Source organism: Schistocerca piceifrons, chromosome 4 (assembly GCF_021461385.2).
Source record: "Schistocerca piceifrons isolate TAMUIC-IGC-003096 chromosome 4, iqSchPice1.1, whole genome shotgun sequence".
NCBI classification, from domain to species: domain Eukaryota; kingdom Metazoa; phylum Arthropoda; class Insecta; order Orthoptera; family Acrididae; genus Schistocerca; species Schistocerca piceifrons.
In genome coordinates this window covers 147,258,822-147,285,653 of record NC_060141.1, presented here as the reverse complement: position 1 = coordinate 147,285,653, position 26,832 = coordinate 147,258,822, and positions in this window count along the sequence as shown.

Sequence of the window (26,832 nt, the reverse complement as noted above, 5' to 3'; positions counted from 1 at the left end):
CTTAAGGTGGCCAATAAAACTGACCGCCCCTGACAACTCTAAATCCGACAATCTGCACAATCTGGCAACACTGTAAGATGCGGAAGCGTCAGGAGGAAGTGTTATCTACTTCCGAGACGTTGTCGGACTACGTGAGCCCGTGGTCTAGTGGCAAGCGTCGTGCGTTCTAAACTTATAGTCGCCTGTTCGCGTCCAACTGTATTTTTTTTTTTTTTCTTTACCGCAGTCGGTCAAAAGTTATGAGTCTGACTGAACATCGAAGATAATTCGCTTAACATTCTACCCACCAGCAATAACAAGTATTCCAGAAACAATTCCGCAGGATAGCTCGTGGCTGCGCCGCGATCATACCAGCTTTCTCTCGAGCGTTTCCTCGCACTGCAGCGGCTACCGGCCACCGGCCAGACGTCACCCGCCGCCTGATATCCGGCGCCTCCCAGGTGAACGCGTCGCGATGCTGTCAGTGTGTGTCTCAACTGTCATTTTCGAATTTGAAGTTCTAGTTATCATCTGGTAGCTAAGCAATGGATTTCGCAAACTTGAAAATCATGAACTACAGTTAAGCATTGTAAAACTGAGTCGCAAGTGGAAATAGGTGTAACATCTGCAACACAACGTTTACTTTTGGTATAACAGAGGGGTGAATGCAGAGGAGGCAGCTAGAAAGATTTGAATTGTGTGTGGAGCGACTGCTTTTGGGAAAAATACGCCAGGAAAAGATATTCTTGTTTCAACAAAGATCGTTCTGGCATGAATGATTTTCCACATTAAGGAAGACTCGACTACTGATATATGTGATAGATTACCATTTTACCATCACGCGACATTTGCATTCAACAGGCAAAGTTCAGAAGTCTGGTGTAGGAGTACTGCATGCTCTAATTCCAAACAACAAAAATCAACGGAGTGACTATTATTGAACGTCATTAGGTCGCTCATTGAGCATTCGTATGCAGTACTGTTACTGGTGACGTGTTATGATGCCTTTATCGTTAACTTCCTAAGAAGAAATGAAAGGCTGAGCCCCTCCAAAAGATACAAACTCGAGCAAAGAGTAGTATGAACATAATATTTTACATCTGATAGCTCCAAAAGTGTGTTTTGGGCTACGAATTCTGCCCCAAGGTCTGTGTGCAACACAGCTGGAATTTGTTGCCAACAACTCAGACACCTTTCGGTCTTAGCGTAAGAAAATCGAGTAATACAACTACATCACATGTGTTACTGTATGATAACGCACTTCTTGATGAGAAACAAAACTATCCAGGAGATTGAAATTAAAGTCATCTCTCAAGCACTTGTATTGATAGAGAAGTCCTCTCTCAAGCACTTGTCCCTCTCGTCATATATTCGTAAAGATTTACCTTTCCCGCTCTTGATCGATCAACCGTCAACGCAATTCATTTCTAGACGAAAATACTCTTAAAACTACTCTGGTATAATGATGTCGTTGGAACCAGTAGGTTTCTACTGACGTAGAATTTGTAAACAACTTTAGCATTGTCAGATCGTTTTAGATATCGTGAAATAAAATTCTTTTGCTGATTAATTTCTCTTTGATGATTACTGTTGCGTTTAGTAAACTAATGGAAAATCCAATTAAAATATTCACTGTACTAATACAAATTAAATTCAGCTTACTACAGAAACTTCACGATGGCAGACTATCTTAATAAAGCATCAAGTATCTGTAAGACGATTGAGCCTATTTTAACACGAATTCGTAGGACATTATCTACTTTTGACTTCGAAAAGATCTGCATGTACATCATTTCCTGTATCATTCGCAATTATTATGAAAATGTGGCATTTCATAGATAAAATTATGTATTCACAACAACAAAAAATATGTCGTCATTATGAATTTGGCAGTACCGTAAGGTTTTCGCTTTGACACTAAGGGTTACTGAAAGTAGCAAGGCGCATTTTGCTCGAGCGTTGTCTTACGATTCCCTTATTGCGTTTGTATCTGCCTGCTTGTAGCTCTGCTACAAAAGAATTAAAAATCTGGATCTCAGCGAGTCTCGAAAGGCGAACGAAAGCAGCTTGCACCTGGTAGCCAAACATGTTTCTTGGGAACAGGCTACTTCCTAAAGCGGGAAGACATTCTTTTGTGGTTGAATTGTTGGCAAATGTCAGTCAGACGTGTGCCGTTCGTCTAAGCGTTTCGGTGTGTTGAATTTGTAGCAATTATTTTTCTACAGGTTTTTTCTGTCCCAAATAGAGAGTTGAAGTCTCCCATTAGTATTTTCACGTCATCTTGGTGAATTTTGCTCATAGTATTTTCGAGTGTATATCTTTTATAGGGGCTCTGAATGAGCATAGTCATAAGTCGATTGTTGATGGATGTGATATCTTTGACAGAGTTGATGACAGATCTGTGTTCGAGAAATGCAGTGCCAAAGATTGGTACGCCTTTCGCTACCTTTTGTTGTATTTTGCTCTTGAAGATGCCATAGTTTCCGTAATGCAAGTTTTAATTGTCAATTAATCGTGGTTCTTGAAGAGCAATGATGAGAATTTTTTGGCGGACGATTTCTTTTGTGAGATTATTGAGGTTTCTTGTTTGGGTCAATGTATCGATGTTTAGTTTTCAAATGAATGTTTTATGCTTGTAGGGAAATTTACCAGAGATCTTCGATATTCTCTGCCGTGCTAACCTGGACTCCCCAGAGTGCGAAAATCCAACTGCCGCCTATCGGTGGCCAGGTTGTGTACCACCTGGGGTAAAGTTACCTTTGCTTGCATAGTTCATGTTTTCTTGTGTTTCATTGGTTTGGCCTGGGTGATACCGGGACCAGACAGGACCAGAGGGTGTTGAAGCCTTTGGAAGCAAATATTTTCAGCCAAGCTCATTGAGATAATAGACGGTGACCGGAGTAGCGGTGATTTTCACTCAGATGTGTCTGGATTTAGGGTTCAACGGATTGAGTAGCCGTTCAGGATTGTGTTAGTATTTGGTTCACCCCAAGTATTTGATTTCCTCGGTACCACCCATATGGAGGACGGTTTCCCCTATCGCCCACAGGGGATTATTATTATTATTATTATTAATATGTATCAGCAAATCTGATATGGAGTATCTTCCCACCACTGAAATAGATGTGTATTGTTCGATTCAATATTTCCATCAGATAAATATGGATTATAATTACGTTACATTGCTGCTAGTCGACATATTTCTCTCTTTTTCTTAGACAGTTGCTAGCTGTTACTCCATCATAGGAATTTATGTGCGCAGAATTGTTGCAATACAGACGTTCAAATTATCCGATTTCTGTAATTTCATTTCGATACAAGATCGTCCTAATCGGATTCAGCCAGTCAGTCTTAATGTGGATATCCGATTACGACTCTCATCATATGACACACATGGTGAACCACATTCTTAATCGGACTGTTGAATCCAGATCACTTATCTATGACAGGGAATGAATTCTTAAACATTGTGGAAAATAATAAGTTATTCAAATATAAATATATGAACTAACGAGATAACAATGTATTTACAGGAGCAGGGACCCATCCATCATAGTAGAGCAGTGCGAGATTGGTTTCAGGGCCAAGAGAGGATAAAGCCGTTTGTTCCACGATCACCGAACATCAACCAGATAGAGAATAAGTGGCAGAGGTAACAAGGTCATTGCCATGTGTCCCTACAAATGCAAGCCACCTTTGGACGAATATAGAAAATGTATGGTGGGAAGTAAACCCTCATGCTACGCTGTCGACGAATCAATGACTGTGTGTGCGTGTGTGTGTGTGTGTGTGTGTGTGAGTGTGTGTGTGTGTGTGTGTGTGTGTGTGTTTTCGTGTTAACCCACAATCTGAATCAATACTATTAACATTAGAGGGACAACCAACAATAAATATTGCATCAAATATGACTGTAAAGTATTTTAATGCGATGGGAAGTTACAAACTGAATTTTTACCCATCCCACGTCCTGCGTATTACGTAAAGTAAGATGTATTAACTCCATAGTATCGTTAGCAGAGACAGTGCGCTCTTGTTGTCGAGGCTCGCGACAAGTGCAGCTATTAGCAGTGCCCAATGCCGCCGCGATTTGTTTATGTTGGCTGAGCGTGGACACTGCAGCAGACGCTTCGCCCTAAACAGAAAGAAACCACCTTTGCTCTGACTGCAGTGAGCGGATATCACTGCCTGCGTGTTCTTATAGTAACCAACGTGAGACTCTACTTACAGGTGCCATGGAGCAATGGCAACGGGTATCATGTCATTAGTCATCAGAATATTAACCAGTGATGAAATGTCCACTCTATTTGAATACCAAGAAAATAGGAACCTTCTCACAACAGAATGTGAGGTGATATCAAAATATATCCAACATACAAAAATTAATTGGAGGGCTTTCATGTATGCAGTAATAGCACACAAAGAAATATTATGTCTTGGAAGCGTATATTTCATTTCCTCTTCTCATATTAACGCCCTTGTTTTAATATGAAGTGAGAAAATAAACACGAAAAACTAAAGTTCCTGAGAAGCATATAAGTCATTTCCTCTTCTCATATCACAACTTTTATTTTAGTATGAAGTAAAAAAATGAACAGTTTAGAGTTCTGAAGCATAATATGACACCAGATTCTTATCGTAGGCGCTACCGGAAACGCCAAAAGCAGGGAGCTGTCCATTCTTTTGTCCAACAGTCTGTTTCCTTTCATGTATTACTCCCGCTAGGAGATTCTTATTTAAGGACTTGTGGGCATCAAGTTCTTCAGCAGAACAAGCCTTATGTTATAGTGCTAAATACGGTATGGAGAAAATGCAACAAAGACGAGTTCCGCTAGAGCAGTGAGGATATTTGCACATGTGTGTATTCAGCAATGACTGCCAGCTGCCACAACACTTCACAGAATCCTTGCGGAGGCAACACACTGTGCGTGCACTTCAGACTTCATTCGGTGAGACGTCAGGCGATGGATGAAAACGTCAAATTAACGTCGCTTTCCGAGTCGTATTCAATCCAGATTGAGGTGTTATTATGGTAGTTGAGCGTTCTAGCAATTACACTTTTATGATTCCCATATGAGTATTTCGAAAGCCAAAAGAACCCGTTAGTGTGAAACTATCGGGAACTGCATTAATATCAAACTGCCAGAACTTGAGACAATACGTGGACTCTTCTCTTCGCTGGGTGACCTATTACTGTTATTTAGCATTCTCTCCGTCCTAGTCGTAATGCAAATGGAACTTCAGAGGCGCTTTCCGCTATTCTTGACAAACATCAGCAACCTGTAATCGCTGAGAGTCACAATTGCGTGATGATAATGGTTCAGGTTGTCAGTAGTTGTGGTGGTGTTATGCTGTCAAACTGCTTACAGTAACGTTAATGGTGGCGCACATAATTTAGCGCTGACTACCTACTTAAGTAAAGATAGTGTTGTGGCGTCATCGCTTGTCTTTATTTGGCCTCAGCTTGAGTAATCCGATTCAACTAACATAGTACTCCAATCGCGGGCTCCTAATACAGTATGACAGCAGAGATTATCATACGGGTATTACATTAATTCTGCAATGAAATGCTTAACAAATCTTACCCTCAGCTATGCAGCTGGAATGGCTCATTACACAGGTACTCCATGTTGCACTTGGTTAAGTGATCCGTTCGCTGCAATCCTGCTTGTACTGTTCGTAAATACTCGTATACCTCAGAAATGGTTCAAATGGCTCTGAGCACTATGTGACTTAACTTCTGAGGTTATCAGTCCGCTAGAACTTAGAACTACTTAAACTTAACTAACCTAAGGACATCAAACACATCCATGTCCGAGACAGGATTCGAACCTGCGACCGTAGCGGTCGCGCGGTTCCCGACTATAGCGCCTGGAACCGCTCGGCCACCCCGGCCTGCATACTTGTATACTGACCATTTGTTATTTGACTAATTATGAACTACAATTTGATTCGCATGTATATGACATGGGTTAGCGCCGGCACAAAGGTAAGACTAAGGGTTGGATGCCGTTGAAGTCCTGTTACATTGATGGCAAGACAAATGTTCGCAAATCACCTCTATTGCCTCAAAAAACAGTTGCATCTTAAATATCGAAGGCACGACGTCCTCACTGTCACAGCGCGTTGAAATACAGCAACGACAGCAGATGAAAATTTGTGATCGACTGGGCTTCGAACCCAGACCTCCTGCTTCCTAGACAGACGTTCTGATGACGGGACTAATATTTTTTTTTAATGTTTGAGAAGACTTTCAGCACCAGGTAGGCGGAGGCAAAGAGGGCAGGGGTCGAAGATCCGAGGCCTAGCCACAATGCCTCTCCCATAACTGCACTGAGCAGCTGCATTATTCCCATGTATTCCATGTTTGCACCCGTATATTCTTTTAAATTGTAGAACAAAACTGAAGTAGTAATTTAGGTAAAATAAATTACAGATTGCCGCCTCCAGTGGAGTGCGTTCCTTGTAGATCATAACTTATAACAATGGAAAGGGTGACGGAAAAATCCCTAACAAACAATCATTCAGAAATATATTCACATTTTAATTTATTATGCACTGGATGCATATGAGGTCTGTAAGGAAGCCATATATTTTTCAACAAATAAAAGAAATTTCGGAGCCGGTGGGGTTTGCCAAATTAGAACAGTTCTGCTTTTAGATCCAACGTAAAAGAATATTCCAGGAATAAAAAAAGTGAAAGAATAGTATTCCTCTTCTAGTGAATAAAAGTGCCCACCTCTTTCTAGATAAAAATTTAAAACCATTCCTTATATTTGTTATTCTTCTTCAGCTTGAAATTTTCTACTGCAATATAGAACATGTACTCTACTAAGTTTTGTTTGTCATGACGTAAAACACAAACTGTCCCAGAAGCCACGAATAACTGTTATTCTTTGCGGACGGGTAACATTTCCAGTCGGATTGTAAAGCTTCAGATATCGGTATTTGACTTTCTGCGGTTCTATTGACAGTGCTAACTTCTTCGTAGTCCAGTTCCAAATTCTTATTCTATTTTCAAATGAGAAGATGTGCGCTACAGTTTCTACAAGCCGTCATTTGTCGCCGTATGGAGATGGTCTCAATTTAATTTTACATAATCGTTCCGCTGTGGGTATGGTTTCGTTTACAAAGTCGCACCATACGGCACTTACTCTAGTTGGTATAATTTTATTGTTGATTTTTTTCCAGACGTTCCTCCAGTTTTTTGTAGGTTAAGTTACCGGAATTGGTTTGTGAAGACTATGTCTGGTAATATAATCATAAACGGTTCTAGTGTTGGTTTGTGCTCGTGGAAGTCTTATACAGCTCCAAACGCCATAGTACTTTCGGACGTAATCTAGGCTGGCGTGCTACATTAACAGGAGCGTTCCTATCCCCAGGATCTAACGAGAGGAACAGAAGTTTCGTGATGCCTGTCTTAGTGGCGTGTATTAGTTTAAAAGCACGTCTTTAATTCCAAGTCCTCCGTTTTGCCTCTGCAAAGTCACCGTGTCGAAGGATACTTTGATGATATTTTGTTTCCACAGATACCAATAGGCTACAGCTTATATTTTTATGTGCAGTGACCTGCACTATTGGTACGACTGCTCCGACGTAATATATTTTTCTAAGTATGTATGTATTTATAATCTGAACTTTGTGCAGTCGATCTAACGATCGCATGTCATGGTCCTTGAACAAGGTTCTGATGACATTAAGTTTCCGCTCCCAATTGTTCGTGGCCATGCGCTTGGGATTCGCCCTTAACTACAATCCGAGTTGGAGTCTCTCTTCAGTTACATCTAACCAGTGAGCACCTATTGCACTATTGTAAGAACCGAGATGCAGTATTTTGGTATTAAAATTTTGCAAATCCGGGTTCGAATCTGGTCAGGCACAAATTTTCATCTGACGCTGTTGTTCTATTTTAATGCCAAAGACAGCCTGGACATCTGTCCTTCAATCTTTAATTGATTAAGAAGTCTGTCTATTTCGATTCGTAGTGTCTGTTCTTTCGGAAATGTCCTAAGAATAGACATACACGCACACACACACACACACACACACACACACACACACACACACACATTTATATCATAACTGCTATTCGGAAAACGTTTGGCAACTCAGTGATAGTGCTGGACTGGAGCTGCATCAACCTACTCATTTCACTAGATATTGTTGTAATTTTCTGAACAATTACTGTTTAATAAGTGACAGCGACAGTGTCTCTCATCGTTTACTTTGTCGGAAACCTGCTTCTTTCTGCCCTAGGCTATACTATAGCAATGAGTGATTGCTCACATTCTTGATACCTCACTGGACGTGCTACTGCAACTGTAGTCAAAGATTCAAATCCCACTTTAAAAGTATGTTTCAAGTCAGATCGTTTTGCTCCTCCCCTACTGCCATTGAAAACGATCACAACGAAATTAAGTATAGGTATTCTATGAAACCCTTGAGTTCATACTGCGGTGCTGTGAAGATGAAAAAGTAGTTTTCACAATTATCAGATGACAGATGGAACTTCTCAAATTCCACTAATTATGACTGCATCATTAACTGTTGGTCCACAGGCGCTTTTCTGCCGCTTATTGTAAGTGTTATGTGTATGTAGGAGCTGGAAGAATAGAAACATCAAATTTTCGCCTTATGGAATGTTCGAATTCACCTTAAGTCTTCACGTTTCGAGCAAAGGCAGAATATCCGTCAGGAAAGCTGACAACAATAAGCCAGGCCATGCCTGTCTTCTGGTGGATGTGCCAATGACAGTGATTGTACAGCAAAGAGGCATTGCCAACTCAACCACTGGAGAAGCTCCAAAATTGTGAATCGCATCTGGCGAATACGCTTTTAAGGTTTCGATCCGATTAAGACAGTAAAACACAAATAATTGTCGCAGTTATTATTATGTGACATTTAGATTGCATTCAGTGCATCGGTGTATTACAAGTAATTGCACTCTAGCCTCTAAACCTAGTTACAGAAATGCGAATAAGACTCATGGGCATATAATGAGGATCTAGCGGTCCTTGCCACCCGCAACTTCGAAACGAAGCTATAGCCACTTCCGAGGTCACTCACAGAACACATCAGCTGGTATCCTTCCTGACAGTATAACTGAAACTTGGCAACAGCGCAGAATATGTTTGGCAACTCTGTACCGACGAGTTACTTCCTTGATGGCACAGAACTATCCTGCTAAATTCACTTGATATTGTCGTGTCATTTCAGTTGAATACTGTAAGTGATTTTCTCTTGAGACGTGACAGAAGGATATCAGTTAATGCTTTTGAGTCAACGAAAGTGGTTTCACACGGGAAATACAACTACTCTCGTCTCTTATGTTGTGATTTATTTGCCATAGCGGCTACTGACCCAGTAAGTACGTCAAAGACCAGCACCTGTTTGCTAGCTCCTAGGTAACGTGCTTGCCTGTCAGGTGCACGCTGCCTTTGTTCGCCTTTCGACACTCGCTGAATGCAACATTTTTAATTCTTTTGTAGCAGAACTACAAGCAGGCAGATACAAATTCAATGAGGGAATGGTAAGACAACGCTCTAGCAAAATTCGTCTTGCTACTTTTAGTAACCCTTAGTGTCAAAGCGAAAAACCTTATGGTACTGCCAAATTCATAATGCCACTTTTATTTTCTGCCGACATACTTTTTTGTTGTTGTGAATACGTAATTTTATCTATGAACTGCCACATTTTCATAATACTTACGAAGCAAATCATGTGAGGTAACACTTCACCAACTTGTCGGGAAGGTGGAAAAAGCACTACCCTTTCTGGATGCTCTCTGTATCTTCCTGGATGTCGAGGGGGTTCTAGTAATACGACCTTCGAGTAAATGGTTAGAGATGAAGAACCTAGTGGTGAATGAACTCATAGATGAGCTGAATGCGAGAGACTACTCTTGAGAAGAATAAGTAGACGATTTATTCACAGTAAGACTTAGAAAATTTGATAGTATTGTTAAACCTATGTGCACTGAACATTGTGAAAAAGTATTTAAAGACTAGCCGCACGAAAATTGGTGTAGTATTATTTATGGGGAAGCATGTCCAGCACATACACTGAAAAATTATATTTCTCGATGAAACTTTAGAGAGGGTTGTAGTGTATCTAGAGGTAGCCCTGGATGGAAAACTATTATGAACACCTCACATAAAGAATATATTCCACTGTGAAAGATAATCTTATAAGCACTAGAAGCTGCTGTATGGTAAACTGGGGTCTAAACCCAGTACGTACTGGATATACACCTCTGCAAAAATACCAATGATAATTTATTGTCATATAATATGAACAAAGTCGAACAGAAGGTGGCTGCTAGGGAGTCTCGCAAAGTGCAGAGACTGGCCTGCTTTCACAAACAGACGGAATTAGCAGGACATCCACTCTTGGGATGGATATTAGGCTAGACATGCCCGCCTTCCACCTGTGGCTTAAAATGGAGGCCGCAGCAGGGACATAAAGGCTAAAAATTGTAAATAACTGGATATAGTTAGAATATACGGAATCCCAAATCAGTATGGCGATGGCTGGGGAAATGCCGACTAACTATACAATAACTTCTAGCTGTTTCAATAAACCTTGCCATGTAACAGTTGGAAGCAGGGAGCAGTGGAAGAACGAACCACTACACCGTTCAGGAGACATAATATAGTGGCATACTGACAGGTCGAAAACAGATGAAACCAACGGGTCTGGTGTACTGCCTAGAATCTCTTTAGGGAAGATGGCCACAGTATTACATAGTATCTTCTATCAGCATGTGCGTGGAGGAGAATTAGAGTAGCCCCTACAAAAATCGTAGCATCTACTTTTATTCAGACAGCCAAGCAGCTCTGCAATCTCTATCAGCCCCTGCGACCGAAGGTCGTTGCAGAATGCCATGAAGCATTTTCTTTCGGACATGTCCGAAAGAACAGACACCACACATATATCCATATACAGAGTGTTTCAGGAGGAATATTAGATATTTTAGTAGGTGGTAGTACAGACGACTTGCATAAAAAATTCCATACATATGCGTCCACTTTTTATTTTGTACAGAGATACAGCTGTTAGTACGTAACCCCAACAAACTCAAAGCAAAGGCAACGAGGACATTCAAAGTTGATTTTCAAAACTTCCCCCACCAACTTCAATGCACATTTGACTTCTCTTGATAACACCACGTGTAGGTCGTCTTTGCGTTCTTTTATGAGGGCTGCACTACTCATAATCCGAAAGATCAAATCGGCTCTTGGGTTTACTTTTTCTTTGTAGACTTCGCCTTTAACCATCCCCGCAGGCAAAAATCGAAAGAGATAAGGTCCGGGGACCTTGAAGGCCAAGAAAAGTGCCCATATCCAATGATCCATCTTCCAGGAAATGTCAGGTTTGGATAATGTGTCACCTGACGACTAGAATGTGCAGGAGACCCGTCATGCTGGAGGAACATACGCATTCTTGAAGCCAAATGAACCTCTTCCAATGACGCTGGAAGCTCATTTTCAAGGACGTGTAGACAACTGGGTCCTGTAAGGACCAACATACGAAACGAAAATGCATTGAACCCAGCTATCTATACGTTCAATAAAAATTGGACGCATGTTATATGTCATTATTTCAACAATTTGTCTATACTACCATCTCCTAGAATATTTACTATTCCTCCTGAAACATCCTATATAATTATTTGGGTCTCCACGGGTCATCGAAAGTTTTCAGTGCCAGACGCACGACATCGTCCGACCCTCGCGGGAATACAGTGTGGACGCAAGCTAGTGGAATAATGGCCGCGGGGTACCGCGCATGTGGTGTGCGGCAAAAATGGGAATTCGCGTCTGACGAGGAGCGTGTGGAGATAGGTGCTGCAGAGAGGTTGACTGCTGTGTCATCATAGTATCCACCGTCGGAGGTTCGAATCCTCCCTCCGGCATGGGCGTATGTGTTGTCCATAGCGTAAGTTAGATTAAGTTAGATTAAGTAATGTGTAAGCTTAGGGACCGATGACCTAAGCAGCTTGGTCTCATAAGTTCTTACCACAAATTTACAAAATTTTAATACCAAAATACTGCACCTCGTTTCTAACAATAGTGCAATAGATACGCACTGGTTAGATGTAACTGAAGGGAGTCTCCAACTCCGACTGTGGTTAAGGGCGAATAACAAGCGCATGGCCACTAACAACTGGAAGCGGAATGTCATCCGAACCTTGTTGAAGGACCATGACAGGACCGGATCTTCGACCCCTGCCCTCTTTGCCTCCGCCTACCTAGTGCTGAAAGTCTTCTCAAACACTAAAAAAAAATAATAGTCCAGTCATCAGAACGTCTGTCTAGTAAGCAGGAGGTCTGGGTTCGAATCCCAGTCGGTCACAAATTTTCATCTGCCGCCGTTGCTGTATTTCAACGCGCTGTGACAGTGTGGTCGTCGATCCTTCGATATTTAAGATGCAATTCTTTCTGAGGCAATAGAGGTGATTTGCGAACATTTGTCTTGCCATCAATTTAACAGGACTTCAACGGCATCCAACCCTTAGTGATTACTTTGTGCCAACGCTAGCCGATGTCATATATATGCGAATCAGATTGCAGTTCATATTTAGTCAAATAACGAATGGTCAGTATACAAGTATGCAGGCTGGGGTGGCCGAGCGGTTCCAGGCGCTATAGTCGGGAACCGCGCGACCGCTACGGTCGCAGGTTCGCATCCTGTCTCGGACATGGATGTGTCTGATGTCCTTGGGTTAGTTAAGTTTAAGTAGTTCTAAGCTCTAGCGGACTGATAACCTCAGAAGTTAAGTCACATAGTGCTCAGAGCCATTTGAACCATTTCTGAAGTATACGAGTATTTACGAACAGTACAAGCAGGATTGCAGCGAACGGATCACTTAACCAAGCGCAACATGGAGTACCTGTGTAATGAGTCATTCTAGCTGCATAGCTGAGGGTAAGATTTGTTAAGCATTTCATTGCAGAATTAATGTAATATCCGCACGATAATCTCTGCAGTCATACTGTATTAGGAGCCCGTGATTGGAGTACTATGTTCGTTAAATCGGATTACTCAAGCTGAGACCAAATAAAGACAAGCGACGACACCACAACACTATCTTTACTTAAGTAGGTAGTCAGCGCTAAATTATATGCGCCACCATTAATGTTACTGTAAGCTGGCTGGCTCTGAGCACTATGGGACTTAACAGCTGTGGTCATCAGTCCCCTAGAACTTAGAACTACTTAAACCTAACTAACCTAAGGACATCAGACACATCCATGCCCGAGGCAGGATTCGAACCTGCGACCGTAGCAGTCGCGCGGTTCCGGACTGCGCGCCTAGAACCGCGAGACCATCGCGGCCGGCCTACTGTAAGCAGTTTGACAGCATAACACCACCACAACTACTGACAACCTGAACCATTATCATCACGCAGTTGTGACTCTCAGTGATTACAGGTTGCTGATGTTTGTCAAGAATAGCGGAAAGCGCCTCTGAAGTTCCATTTGCATTACGACTAGGACGGAGAGAATGCTAAATAACAGTAATAGGTCACCCACGGAAGAGAAGTATCCACGTATTGTCTCAAGTTCTTGCAGTTTGATATAATGCAGTTCCCGATAGTTTCACACTAACGGGTTCTTTTGGCTTTCGAAATACTCATGGGAATCATAAAAGTGTAATTGCTAGAACGCTCAACTACCATAATAACACCTCAATCTGGATTGAATACGACTCGGAAAGCGACGTTAATTTGACGTTTTCATCCATCTCCTGACGTCTCACCGAATGAAGTCTGAAGTGCACGCACAGTTGTGTTGTCTCCGCAAGGATTCTGTGAAGTGTTGTGGCAGCTGGCAGTCATTGCTGAATACACACATGTGCAAATATCCTCACTGCTCTAGCGGAACTCGTCTTTGTTGCATTTTCTCCATACCGTATTTAGCACTATAACATAAGGCTTGTTCTGCTGAAGAACTTGATGCCCACAAGTCCTTAAATAAGAATCTCCTAGCGGGAGTAATACATGAAAGGAAACAGACTGTTGGACAAAAGAATGGACAGCTCCCTGCTTTTGGCGTTTCCGGTAGCGCCTACGATAAGAATCTGGTGTCATATTATGCTTCAGAACTCTAAACTGTTCATTTTTTTACTTCATACTAAAACAGAAGTTGTGATATGAGAAGAGGAAATGACTTATATGCTTCTCAGGAACTTTAGTTTTTCGTGTTTATTTTCTCACTTCGTATTAAAACAAGGGCGTTAATATGAGAGGAGGAAATGAAATATACGCTTCCAAGACATAATATTTCTTTGTGTGCTATTACTGCATACATGAAAGCCCTCCAATTAATTTTTGTACGTTGGATACATTTTGATATCACCTCACATTCCGTTGTGAGAAGGTTCCTATTTTCTTGGTATTCAAATAGAGTGGACATTTCATCACTGGTTAATATTCTGATGACTAATGACATGATACCCGTTGCCATTGCTCCATGGCACCTGTAAGTAGAGTCTCACGTTGGTTACTATAAGAACACGCAGGCAGTGATATCCGCTCACTGCAGTTAGAGCAAAGGTGATTTCTTTCTGTTTAGGGCGAAGCGTCTGCTGCAGTGTCCACGCTCAGCCAACATAAACAAATCGCGGCGGCATTGGGCACTGCTAATAGCTGCACTTGTCGCGAGCCTCGACAACAAGAGCGCACTGTCTCTGCTAACGATACTATGGAGTTAATACATCTTACTTTACGTAATACGCAGGACGTGGGATGGGTAAAAATTCAGTTTGTAACTTCCCATCGCATTAAAATACTTTACAGTCATATTTGATGCAATATTTATTGTTGGTTGTCCCTCTAATGTTAATAGTATTGATTCAGATTGTGCGTTAACACGAAAACACACAAACACACACACACACACACACACACACACACACACACACACACAGTCATTGATTCCAGTGAGGGTGACAACTACTGTGTGTTGAACAACACGTGCACCAGTCAGTTCCTCAGTTGGCGTCGAGTGGATGAGATTTTTCAATTACCTTGCATTGCAAGGATTGTAAGAAGGGGACTGAAAGTAAATGGACTTGCTGTATGCTGAAGAGCTGCGACAAAGCAAAGCTTGACCGATTATCAGATAATTGTCCACATGGCTTTTGTGGACGAGTATACTTTTAGTATCCAACCCACCCACGATCATTACGTAAGATTTCTCGAGGGCGTGGGGGAATTGATTTCATTAAGTCGTCGACAGTGTAGCATGAGGGTTTACTTCCCACCATACATTTTCTATATTCGTCCAAAGGTTGCTTGCTTTTGTAGGGACACATGGCAATGACCTTGTTACCTCTGCGTTAACACGAACACACACACACACACACACACACACACACACACACACACACACGCACAAACACACGCGCACACACGCACACACACACGCGCACACACACACACACACGCAAACAATCATTGATTCCAGTGAGGATGACAACTACTGTGTGTTGAACAACACAGCACCAGTCAGTTCCTCAGCTGTTTATCTGGCCCTGAAACCAATCTCACACTGCCCTGCTATGATGGATGGGTCTCTGCCCCTGTAAATAAACTGTTATCTCATTGGTTCATATATTTATATTTAAATAACGTATTTGTAAAAATCACATTGGATTATTATTTTCCACAGTGTTTAAGAAATCAGGCCCTGTCATAGATAAGTGATCTGGATTCAACAGTCCGATTAAGAATGTGGTTCACCCAGTCTATCGTATGATGAGAGTCGTAGTCGGATATCCACATTAAGACTGACTGGCTGAATCCGATTAGGACGATCTTGTATCGAAATGAAATTACAGAAATCGGATAATTTGAATGTCTGTATTGCAACAATTCTGCGCCCATAAATTCCTTTGATGGAGTAACAGCTAGCAACTGTCTAAGAAAAAGAGAGAAATATGTCGACTAGCAGCAATGTAACGTAATTATAATCCATATTTATCTGATGGAAATATTGAATCGAACAATACACATCTATTTCAGTGGTGGGAAGATACTCCATATCAGATTTGCTGATACATATTAATAATAATAATAATAATAATCCCCTGTGGGCGATAGGGGAAACCGTCCTCCATATGGGTGGTACCGAGGAAATCAAATACTTGGGGTGAACCAAATACTAACAGAATCCTGAACGGCTACTCAATCCGTTGAACCCTAAATCCACACACATCTGAGTGAAAATCACCGCTACTCCGGTCACCGTCTATTATCTCAATGAGCTTGGCTGAAAATATTTGCTTCCAAAGGCTTCAACACCCTCTGGTCCTGTCTGGTCCCGGTATCACCCAGGCCAAACCAATGAAACACAAGAAAACATGAACTATGCAAGCAAAGGTAACTTTACCCCAGGTGGTACACAACCTGGCCACCGATAGGCGGCAGTTGGATTTTCGCACTCTGGGGAGTCCAGGTTAGCACGGCAGAGAATATCGAAGATCTCTGGTAAATTTCCCTACAAGCATAAAACATTCATTTGAAAACTAAACATCGATACATTGACCCAAACAAGAAACCTCAATAATCTCACAAAAGAAATCGTCCGCCAAAAAATTCTCATCATTGCTCTTCAAGAACCACGATTTATTGACAATTAAAACTTGCATTACGGAAACTATGGCATCTTCAAGAGCAAAATACAACAAAAGGTAGCGAAAGGCGTACCAATCTTTGACACTGCATTTCTCGAACACAGATCTGTCATCAACTCTGTCAAAGATATCGCATCCATCAACAATCGACTTATGACTATGCTCATTCAGAGCCCCTATAAAAGATATACACTCGAAAATACTATGAGCAAAATTCACCAAGATGACGTGAAAATACTAATGGGAGACTTCAACTCTCTATTTGGGACAGAAAAAACCTGTAGAAAAATAATTGCTACAAATTCAACACACCGAAACGCTTAGACGAACGGCACACGTCTGACTGACATTTGCCAACAATTCAACCACAAAAGAATGTCTCCCCGCTTTAGGAAGTAGCCTGTTCCCAAGAAACATGTTTGGCTACCAGGTGCAAGTTGCTTTCGTTCGCCTTTCGAGACTCGCTGAGATCCAGATTTTTAATTCTTTTGTAGCAAAGCTACAAGCAGGCAGATACAAACGCAATAAGGGAATCGTAAGACAACGCTCGAGCAAAATGCGCCTTGCTACTTTCAGTAACCCTTAGTGTCTGAGCGAAAACCATACGGTACTGCCAAATTCATAATGACGACATATTTTTTGTTGTTGTGAACACATAATTTTATCTATGAAATGCCACATTTTCATAATAATTGCGAATGATACAGGAAATGAGGTAAATGCAGATCTTTTCGAAGCCAAAAGTCGATAATGTCCCACGAATTCGTGTTAAAATAGGCTCAATCGTCTTACAGATACTTAATGCTTTATTAGGATAGTCTGCCGTCGTGAAGTTTCTGTAGTAAGCTGAATTTAATTTGTATTAGTACAGTGAATATTTTAATTGGATTTTCCATTAGTTTACTAAACGCAACAGTAATCATCAAAGAGAAATTAATCAGCAAAAGAATTTTATTTCACGATATCTAAAACGATCTGACAATGCTAAAGTTGTTTACAAATTCTACGTCAGTAGAAACATACTGGTTCCAACGATATCATTATACCAGAGTAGTTTTAAGAGTATTTTCGTCTAGAAATGAATTGCGTTGACGGTTGATCGATCAAGAGCGGGAAAGGCAAATCTTTACGAATATATGACGAGAGGTACAAGTGCTTGAGAGAGGACTTCTCTATCAATACAAGTACTTGAGAGATGACTTTAATTCCAATCTCCTGGATAGTTTTGTTTCTCAAATCAAGAAGTGCGTTATCATACAGTAACACATGTGATGTAGTTGTATTACTCGATTTTCTTACGCTAAGACCAAAAGGTGTCTGAGTTGTTGGCAACAAATTCCAGCTGTGTTGCACACAGACCTTGGGGCAGAATTCGTAGCCCAAAACACACTTTTGAAGCTATCAGATGTAAAATATTATGTTCATACTACTCTTTGCTCGAGTTTGTATCTTTTGGAGGGGCTCAGCCTTTCATTTCTTCTTAGGAAGTTAACGATAAAGGCATCATAACACGTCACCAGTAACAGTACTGCATACGAATGCTCAATGAGCGACCTAATGACGTTCAATAATAGTCACTCCGTTGATTTTTGTTGTTTGGAATTAGAGCATGCAGTACTCCTACACCAGACTTCTGAACTTTGCCTGTTGAATGCAAATGTCGCGTGATGGTAAAATGGTAATCTATCACATATATCAGTAGTCGAGACTTCCTTAATGTGGAAAATCATTCATGCCAGAACGATCTTTGTTGAAACAAGAATATCTTTTCCTGGCGTATTTTTCCCAAAAGCAGTCGCTCCACACACAATTCAAATCTTTCTAGCTGCCTCCTCTGCATTCACCCCTCTGTTATACCAAAAGTAAACGTTGTGTTGCAGATGTTACACCTATTTCCACTTGCGACTCAGTTTTACAATGCTTAACTGTAGTTCATGATTTTCAAGTTTGCGAAATCCATTGCTTAGCTACCAGATGATAACTAGAACTTCAAATTCGAAAATGACAGTTGAGACACACACTGACAGCATCGCGACGCGTTCACCTGGGTGGCGCCGGATATCAGGCGGCGGGCGGCGGGTGGCGTCTGGCCGGTGGCCGGTAGCCGCTGCAGTGCGAGGAAACGCTCGAGAGAAAGCTGGTATGATCGCGGCGCAGCTACGAGCTATCCTGCGGAATCGTTTCTGGAATACTTGTTATTGCTGGTGGGTAGAATGTTAAGCGAATTATCTTCGATGTTCAGTCAGACTCATAACTTTTGACCGACTATAAGTTTAGAACGCACGACGCTTGCCACTAGACCACGGGCTCACGTAGTCCGACAACGTCTCGGAAGTAGATAACACTTCCTCCTGACGCTTCCGCATCTTACAGTGTTGCCAGATTGTGCAGATTGCCGGATTTAGAGTTGTCAGGGGCGGTCAGTTTTATTGGCCACCTTAAGTGAATGACTCGGACTTAGTCCCTGTGGCGGCCGGCCGGCGGTCAGTTTTATTGTCTAAGACTGTACATGTGCCACATAATTTTATTAGCTTACTGTATGCCTCTCCATTCGTATTAATTTGTGAACTGTTACACAATAAAAGGTGTCACTGAAGTGTGGGATTCTCTGTTATCTTGTACTTTTTGCCCTTTACAATTGCGTCTATGTTCGGAGTAATTGTTCTTGTGCATTGTAGGTGCAGCGTGCAGTTTAAATTTCGATCAGACTATGCGTTTCTCAGGTGCGTCTTGTTACATTTCATTGCAGAGAACAGTTGTTCACAAACATACGTGGAACCGAACATTGATATTATTGTAGCCACCAGTTTGTGCAAACGAGGAGATCTATCCTGAGGGAAGTGTCTGTAGAATTCCAAAATGTTTTCCTTGTTCTGAAATTTGTCTGTGTATTCTCTGTCACACTGCAGCTCAATTATTTCTAGTTGCAGCTCAGGACGAATCTCTTCAATATTCGCTGAATGTGGAGAGGAGAACAGATCAAAATCACTGTCTAGTGCTGTCAGATCTTGAAAGCGTTGATCAAAGTCTTCCTTAAGGGCAATTAAGCTATGTGAATAACGTTCACAGTCTTTGTGAACATCTTGCATGGATGATAATTTAGGAAAATGAGCTAGATTTCCTTTTCCAGCTGACTCACCCAAATTGTCAATTTCATTTTAAAAGCTCGTATTCGATCTATGAAATGAGTAATTAGCAGATCTTTACCTTGTAGTGAAATGTTCAAAGCATTCAGATGGCTAGTTAAATCTGCTAAGAATGCGAGATCCATTTCCATGAAGGCTCTTTCAATTCAGGAACACACATGTTATTTATATCCATGAACATATTTATCTCATCTAATAGGCAAAAAAATCGATTTAATAATTCGCCACGACTAAGCCAGCGGACCTCGCTGTAATAAGGCAGGCTACCATACTGGCTTTCTACATCCTCAAGAAAGCTTTTAAATTTCCTGTGTTGTTGTCCACGCTTCCTTGTATAATTGGTTGTACGAACAACAACACTCATCACATTTCTTAGAGCGATACTCTTTGCACATAAGTTTTCCTGGTGGATCACACAGTGAACGCCCCTTATTTAATTCGGCACGGTCAGTTTTTGCATTTTCTCCTTCAACAGCGCAACGAAACCTGATTTTTTCCCTGTCATCGCTGGTGCACCGTCTGTAGACACTGAAACTAAAGAATTCCACGACAATCCTATATTTTCAACACTTTCTTCAACACTACTTAAAATATGACCCCTGGGTGTAGTGTTCCTCATGGCTACTACAACGAGGAGCTCCTCCCTCACCTGAAGATCTCTATTAACACCTCTAATAAATATGGCAAGCTGCGCTGTTCCAGTGATATCAACACTTTCGTCCAGAGCTAGAGAATACGCCATAAAATCTTTACAGATATTTGAAAACTGGCTCTGGACGTCGTCTGCCATGTCCTGTATGCGATGCATAATAGTCATGTTAGATAACGGCACAATCCGATACTGTTCAACTTGAGATGGACACAAATGTTCTGCGGCAACTACCAAACATTCTTTTATTAAATCGCCATCAGTGATGGGGCGCAGGGATTTTGCTAAAAGCAAAGCAATTTTGTAACTCACTCTGAGAGCTGCCTCAGTTGATTTTTCTTCGTCGTCCAGATCTTCTTCAGATAGCTTCCTTTTAAGTTTAATAACTTCCTGTGCACGATCTGGTACATCACATTTTCCACTTCCGTAGTCTTTCGCGTGGTACGACATATAATGTCGCTGCAAATTAAATTTCCTAAAAGAATTCAGCGTTTTGTGACATACTACACATTTTGCAACACCATCTTTTTCTGTAAACAGATACAATTCCTCCCAATGGGGGTTGAACTGCGAAAGCATGGTTGGGGTTACACAACAGCGACTTGACATGATTCTTAACCAGCGAAGTGACTGTTAGAGCTGATCGTAGTACTTTAAACGTTACACAGCTGGCGCGAATTCAATAGACACGCTGCGGCCCTATCCAAACGTGCGCGCGCGTTTCCCCTCCCTCCTTACTCTGCGACCTTGCACCTGCTCGCGAGCACGTGTCTGAGCATACGCGAGTACTCGCGCTCAAAACCGGCCAGTTGTTAAACCCTGGTCTAATTTAACGCCAATGAGTCACTCAAGTGTAAAATAAAAATCCATCACTGCCTTTTGTACTCTAGCCACCCTGGAGTAGAGCAACCTGAATTCCAGCGTTGGATGTCCCTGCATAGTCGGAAAATGTTCATGCTGCTGCTACTCGAAGTTCGCGTTGTGCTGCACCTCTTCAGGGCTGTAGATTTTCCTCATTATCCCCATGCTGACACCACCTCTATAAGGAGGTTGTTTGTGTTGTTGCCCCCAGATGATAATTACATATAATGTTTGTCAGAATTTGTAAGCAATGTGTCCTTGAGGAACGGAAATATGCACAAAAGGCTGATTATAAAACACGCATGCTACATGCACCTATCATCACTGTGTCTGACATCCTAACACTGGATAATTGCGGTCATATCGACAGGCTACATGGTGAGCTAAGAAAAGAGACGTATTCGCGCCCGAAGCCGCACTAGCTACCTGGCCTGCTGTGGACTGCGGCCAATGGCTTACTCTCCTGTGGGGCACTGTGGCCGGATGCACGTCTACTGACCAAGCAAATTGTCAGCATTCCAAGATAGGTCGGCTGGCGAGCGCGTGTTACATACTGTAAGGCTACGTGCAAACCTGTAGGCCCTTACAGTTGATACCCTTAAAGTAAGTTCTTCTGCAGCTAGAGGTACACCTTCATAGTCTTTGTTTAGTTTGTTAACGACAGTAGTTACCTTATTTACTGTGTAGCAGCTGGTTCTGTGTGGCTTCAGTGTTTGTGTTCTCATCTGTGATTTTCGTTATCTGTTACTCTGCTAGATCATGATGGTCGTTAAAAGAATCTACCTTCTGTTTTAGCTCCCTAATGTTACATTTAACTTCAGAAAGTACTTCATGGTTTACTGGTTTTTTCATATCATTCAATTTTTCGTCGATTTGAGTGCAAAAACTTTTGGCTAGGTCATTGAACTTCTGTGAGACCATGTCTTGCAAATCCTTGAATACTTGTTTTTGTTCTTGTTTCATTGTATTTAGATCTTGTGTGATGGTGTTCAGATTATCAATTTTGGTATTCATATCTTGTTTCATATCACTGAAATTGGTGTTCATATTATACAATTTCGTGTTTATGTTAGATAATAACTGCTGTAGCAGTGCATCAGTTGTACTGCTGTGGTTGCTGCCAGGTCTACTATCCAAGTTAATGTTTGTGTTGTGGAGAAGTGGTTTTGTAACATGTTGTCAAGATTCATATTTGTATTGTTTTTCCAGTGTTTCATTCATGAGCGGTATATGGCTCTGGGAGGTGCGTGACATTGTGCGTCAATTGTAAACATTGTGTCATCAAGGATATTCTGCCGTGGAGCGTTGCTATCATTTGCCACACCTTTGACACTCATCTTTAACCTACTTAAACTTTCTGTGTTAGGCATGCATGGTGCTTGAACTTCAATTGATCGATTGCGCTATTCCATGTCTTCTCCCCCCATGAACCATGGACCTTGCCGTTGGTGGGGAGGCTTGCGTGCCTCAGCGTGCCAGACAAACATGTGGTTCCTGAAGAGGGGCAGCAGCCTTTTCAGTAGTTGCAGGGGCAACAGTCTGGATGATTGACTGATCTGGCCTTGTTACATTAACCAAAACGGCTTTGCTGTGCTGGTACTGCGAATGGCTGAAAGCAAGGGGAAACTACAGCCATAATTTTTCCCGAGGGCATGCAGCTCTACTGTATGGATAAATGATGATGGCGTCCTCTTGGGTAAAATATTCCGGAGGTAAAATAGTTCCCCATTCGGATTTCCGGGCGGGGACTACTCAAGAGGACGTCGTTATCAGGAGAAAGAAAACTGGCGTTCTAGGGATCAGAGCGTGGAATGTCAGATCCCTTAATCGGGCAGGTAGGTTAGAAAATTTAAAAAGGGAAATGGATAGGTTAAAGTTAGATATAGTGGGAATTAGTGAAGTTCGGTGGCAGGAGGAACAAGACTTCTGGTCAGGTGATTACAGGGTTATAAATACAAAATCAAATAGGGGTAATGCAGGAGTAGGTTTAATAATGAATAAAAAAATAGGAGTGCGGGTTAGCTACTACAAACAGCATAGTGAACGCATTATTGTGGCCAAGATAGACACAAAGCCCATGCCTACTACAGTAGTACAAGTTTATATGCCAACTAGCTCTGCAGATGATGAAGAAATTGATGAAATGAATGACGAGATAAAATAAATTATTCAGGTAGTGAAGTGAGACGAAAATTTAATAGTCATGGGTGACTGGAATTCGTCAGTAGGAAAATGGAGAGAAGGAAACATAGTAGGTGAATATGGATTGGGGGGAAGAAATGAAAGAGGAAGCCGCCTTGTAGAATTTTGCACAGAGCATAACTTAATCATAGCTAACACTTGGTTCAAGAATCATGAAAGAAGGTTGTATACCTGGAAGAATCCTGGAGATACTAAAAGGCATCAGATAGATTACATAATGGTAAGACTGAGGTTTAGGAACCAGGTTTCAAATTGTAAGACATTTCCAGGGGCAGATGTTGATTCTGACCACAATCTATTGGTTATGAACTGCAGATTGAAACTGAAGAAACTGCAAAAAGGCGCGAATTTAAGGAGATGGGACCTGGATAAACTGGAAGAACCAGAGGTTGTAGAGAGTTTCAGGGAGAGCATAAGGGAACAATTGACAGGAATGGGGGAAAGAAATACAGTAGAAGAAGAATGGGTAGCTCTGAGGGATGAAGCAGTGAAGGCAGCAGAGGATCAAGTAGGTAAAAAGACGAGGGCTAATAGATATCCTTGGGTAACAGAAGAAATATTGAATTTAATTGATGAAAGGAGAAAATATAAAAATGCAGTAAATGAAGCAGGCAAAAAGGAATACAAACGTCTCAAAAATGAGTTCGATAGGAAGTGCAAAATGGCTAAGCAGGGATGGGTAGAGGACAAATGTAAGGATGTAGAGGCTTGTCTCTCTAGGGGTAAGATAGATACTGCCTACAGGAAAATTAAAGAGACCTTTGGAGAGAAGAGAACCACTTGTATGAATATCAAGAGCTCAAATGGCTACCCAGTTCTAAGCAAAGAAAGGAAGGCAGAAAGGTGGAAGGAGTATATAGAGGGTTTATACAAGGGCGATGTACTTGAGGACAATATTACGGAAATGGAAGAGGATGTAGATGAAGATGAAATGGGAGATAAGATACTGCGTGAAGAGTTTGACAGAGCACTGAAAGACCTGAGTCGAAACAAGGCCCCGGGAGTAGACAACATTCCATTAGAACTACTGATGGCCTTGGGAGAGCCAGTCATGACAAAACTCTACCATCTGGTGAGCAAGATGTATGAGACAGGCGAAATACCCTCAGACTTCAAGAAGAATATAATAATTCCAATCCCAAAGAAGGCAGGTGTTGACAGATGTGAAAATTACCGAACTATCAGTTTAATAAGTCACAGCTGCAAAATACTAACGCGAATTCTTTACAGACGAATGGAAAAACTGGTAGAAGCCGACCTCGGGGAAGATCAGTTTGGATTCCGTAGAAATGTTGGAACACGTGAGGCAATACTAACCTTACGACTTATCTTAGAAGAAAGATTAAGAAAAGGCAAACCTACGTTTCTAGCATTTGTAGACTTAGAGAAAGCTTTTGACAACGTTAACTGGAATACTCCCTTTCAAATTCTGAAGGTGGCAGGGGTAAAATACAGGGAGCGAAAGGCTATTTACAATTTGTACAGAAACCAGATGCCAGTTATAAGAGTCGAGGGGCATGAAAGGGAAGCAGTGGTTGGGAAAGGAGTGAGACAGGGTTGTAGCCTCTCCCCGATGTTATTCAATCTGTATATTGAGCAAGCAGTAAAGGAAACAAAAGAAAAATTCGGAGTAGGTATTAAAATTCATGGATAAGAAGTAAAAACTTTGAGTTTCGCCGATGAAATTGTAATTCTGTCAGAGACAGCAAAGTAGTTGGAACAGCAGTTGAACGGAATGGACAGTGTCTTGAAAGGAGGATATAAGATGAACATCAACAAAAGCAAAACGAGGATAATGGAATGTAGTCAAATTAAATCGGGTGATGCTGAGGGGATTTGATTAGGAAATGAGACACTTAAAGTAGTAAAGGAGTTTTGCTATTTAGGGAGTAAAATAACTGATGATGGTCGAAGTAGAGAGGATATAAAATGTAGACTGGCAATGGCAAGGAAAGCGTTTCTGAAGAAGAGAAATTTGTTAACATCGAGTATAGATTTAAGTGTCAGGAAGTCGTTTCTGAAAGTATTTGTATGGAGTGTAGCCATGTATGGAACTGAAACATGGACGATAACCAGTTTGGACAAGAAGAGAATAGAAGATTTCGAAATGTGGTGCTACAGAAGAATGCTGAAGATAAGGTGGGTAGATCACATAACTAATGAGGAGGTATTGAATAGGATTGGGGAGAAGAGAAGTTTGTGGCACAATTTGACTACAAGAAGGGATCGGTTGGTAGGACATGTTTTGAGGCACCTAGGGATCACAAATTTAGCATTGGAGGGCAGCGTGGAGGGTAAAAATCGTAGAGGGAGACCAAGAGATGAATACACTAAGCAGATTCAGAAGGATGTAGGTTGCAGTAGGTACTGGGAGATGAAGAAGCTTGCACAGGATAGAGTAGCATGGAGAGCTGCATCAAACCAGTCTCAGAACTGAAGACCACAACAACAACAACAACAACATGTCTTCTTGGCTGATTGCGTTTCCACTACTGTTGTCAACAACGGATAAATATTTTTCTTCCATGTTGTATAAATATTCAAAAATAAACATTTCACAAAAAATGGAAAACGTTATATGCTAATTATTAGACTTGATACTTGTAATTTACGCGATGTCAAAGCCTGTTTTACATCTACTATGATATGCAAACTACTGTGTTGGAATTCTTTATGTTTTACTAACAATGCATATCACACTGAAAAATTTATGTAAACTTTCCACAATAAAATACAAGGAAGGAATAATGAGGAAAATGTTTCTATCTACATGAAAAGAGGCGCTACCAAACGTAACCATGCAAGCAACTTGTCCCCCTTGGTCATTCAAGCAACAGAAAATACAGAGAATTATTTTTTATGACTGATAACAGTGCCACAGAAATTTCTTATTGTAAAAGCAGTTTCAAACCCTACTTAGAACCAGTGTCCTGAATTCGTGGCACTTAGGCCACCAGTTATAATATAAAAAAATAATTAAAAGAAAGAATGAAAGAAAGTGATTGGTAATTGTATTTTCGCTTGCAATGAAAAGAGAATATTAGTACAATTGCATTACTATGAAATTTTCTGCATGTACAAAATTGTGTTATTGTTCAATCACTTTACCTTGTGTCGTTTCTTTTTCTCACTATATATATATATATATATATATATATATATATATATATATATATATATATATATATATATATATATCTGAAAGCTTCTCCTTCGGTTGATTTTATGAAAATATGACCATGGGCGTCTGTTCCTTCATTTCAATTGTGGATGCAGGCAGCTGACCCCAAGGAACACCAGTGCCTCTCAAGATGATATAAACTATGAAGGAATTCTTCTTAACTTTGTTCTAAGTCATTT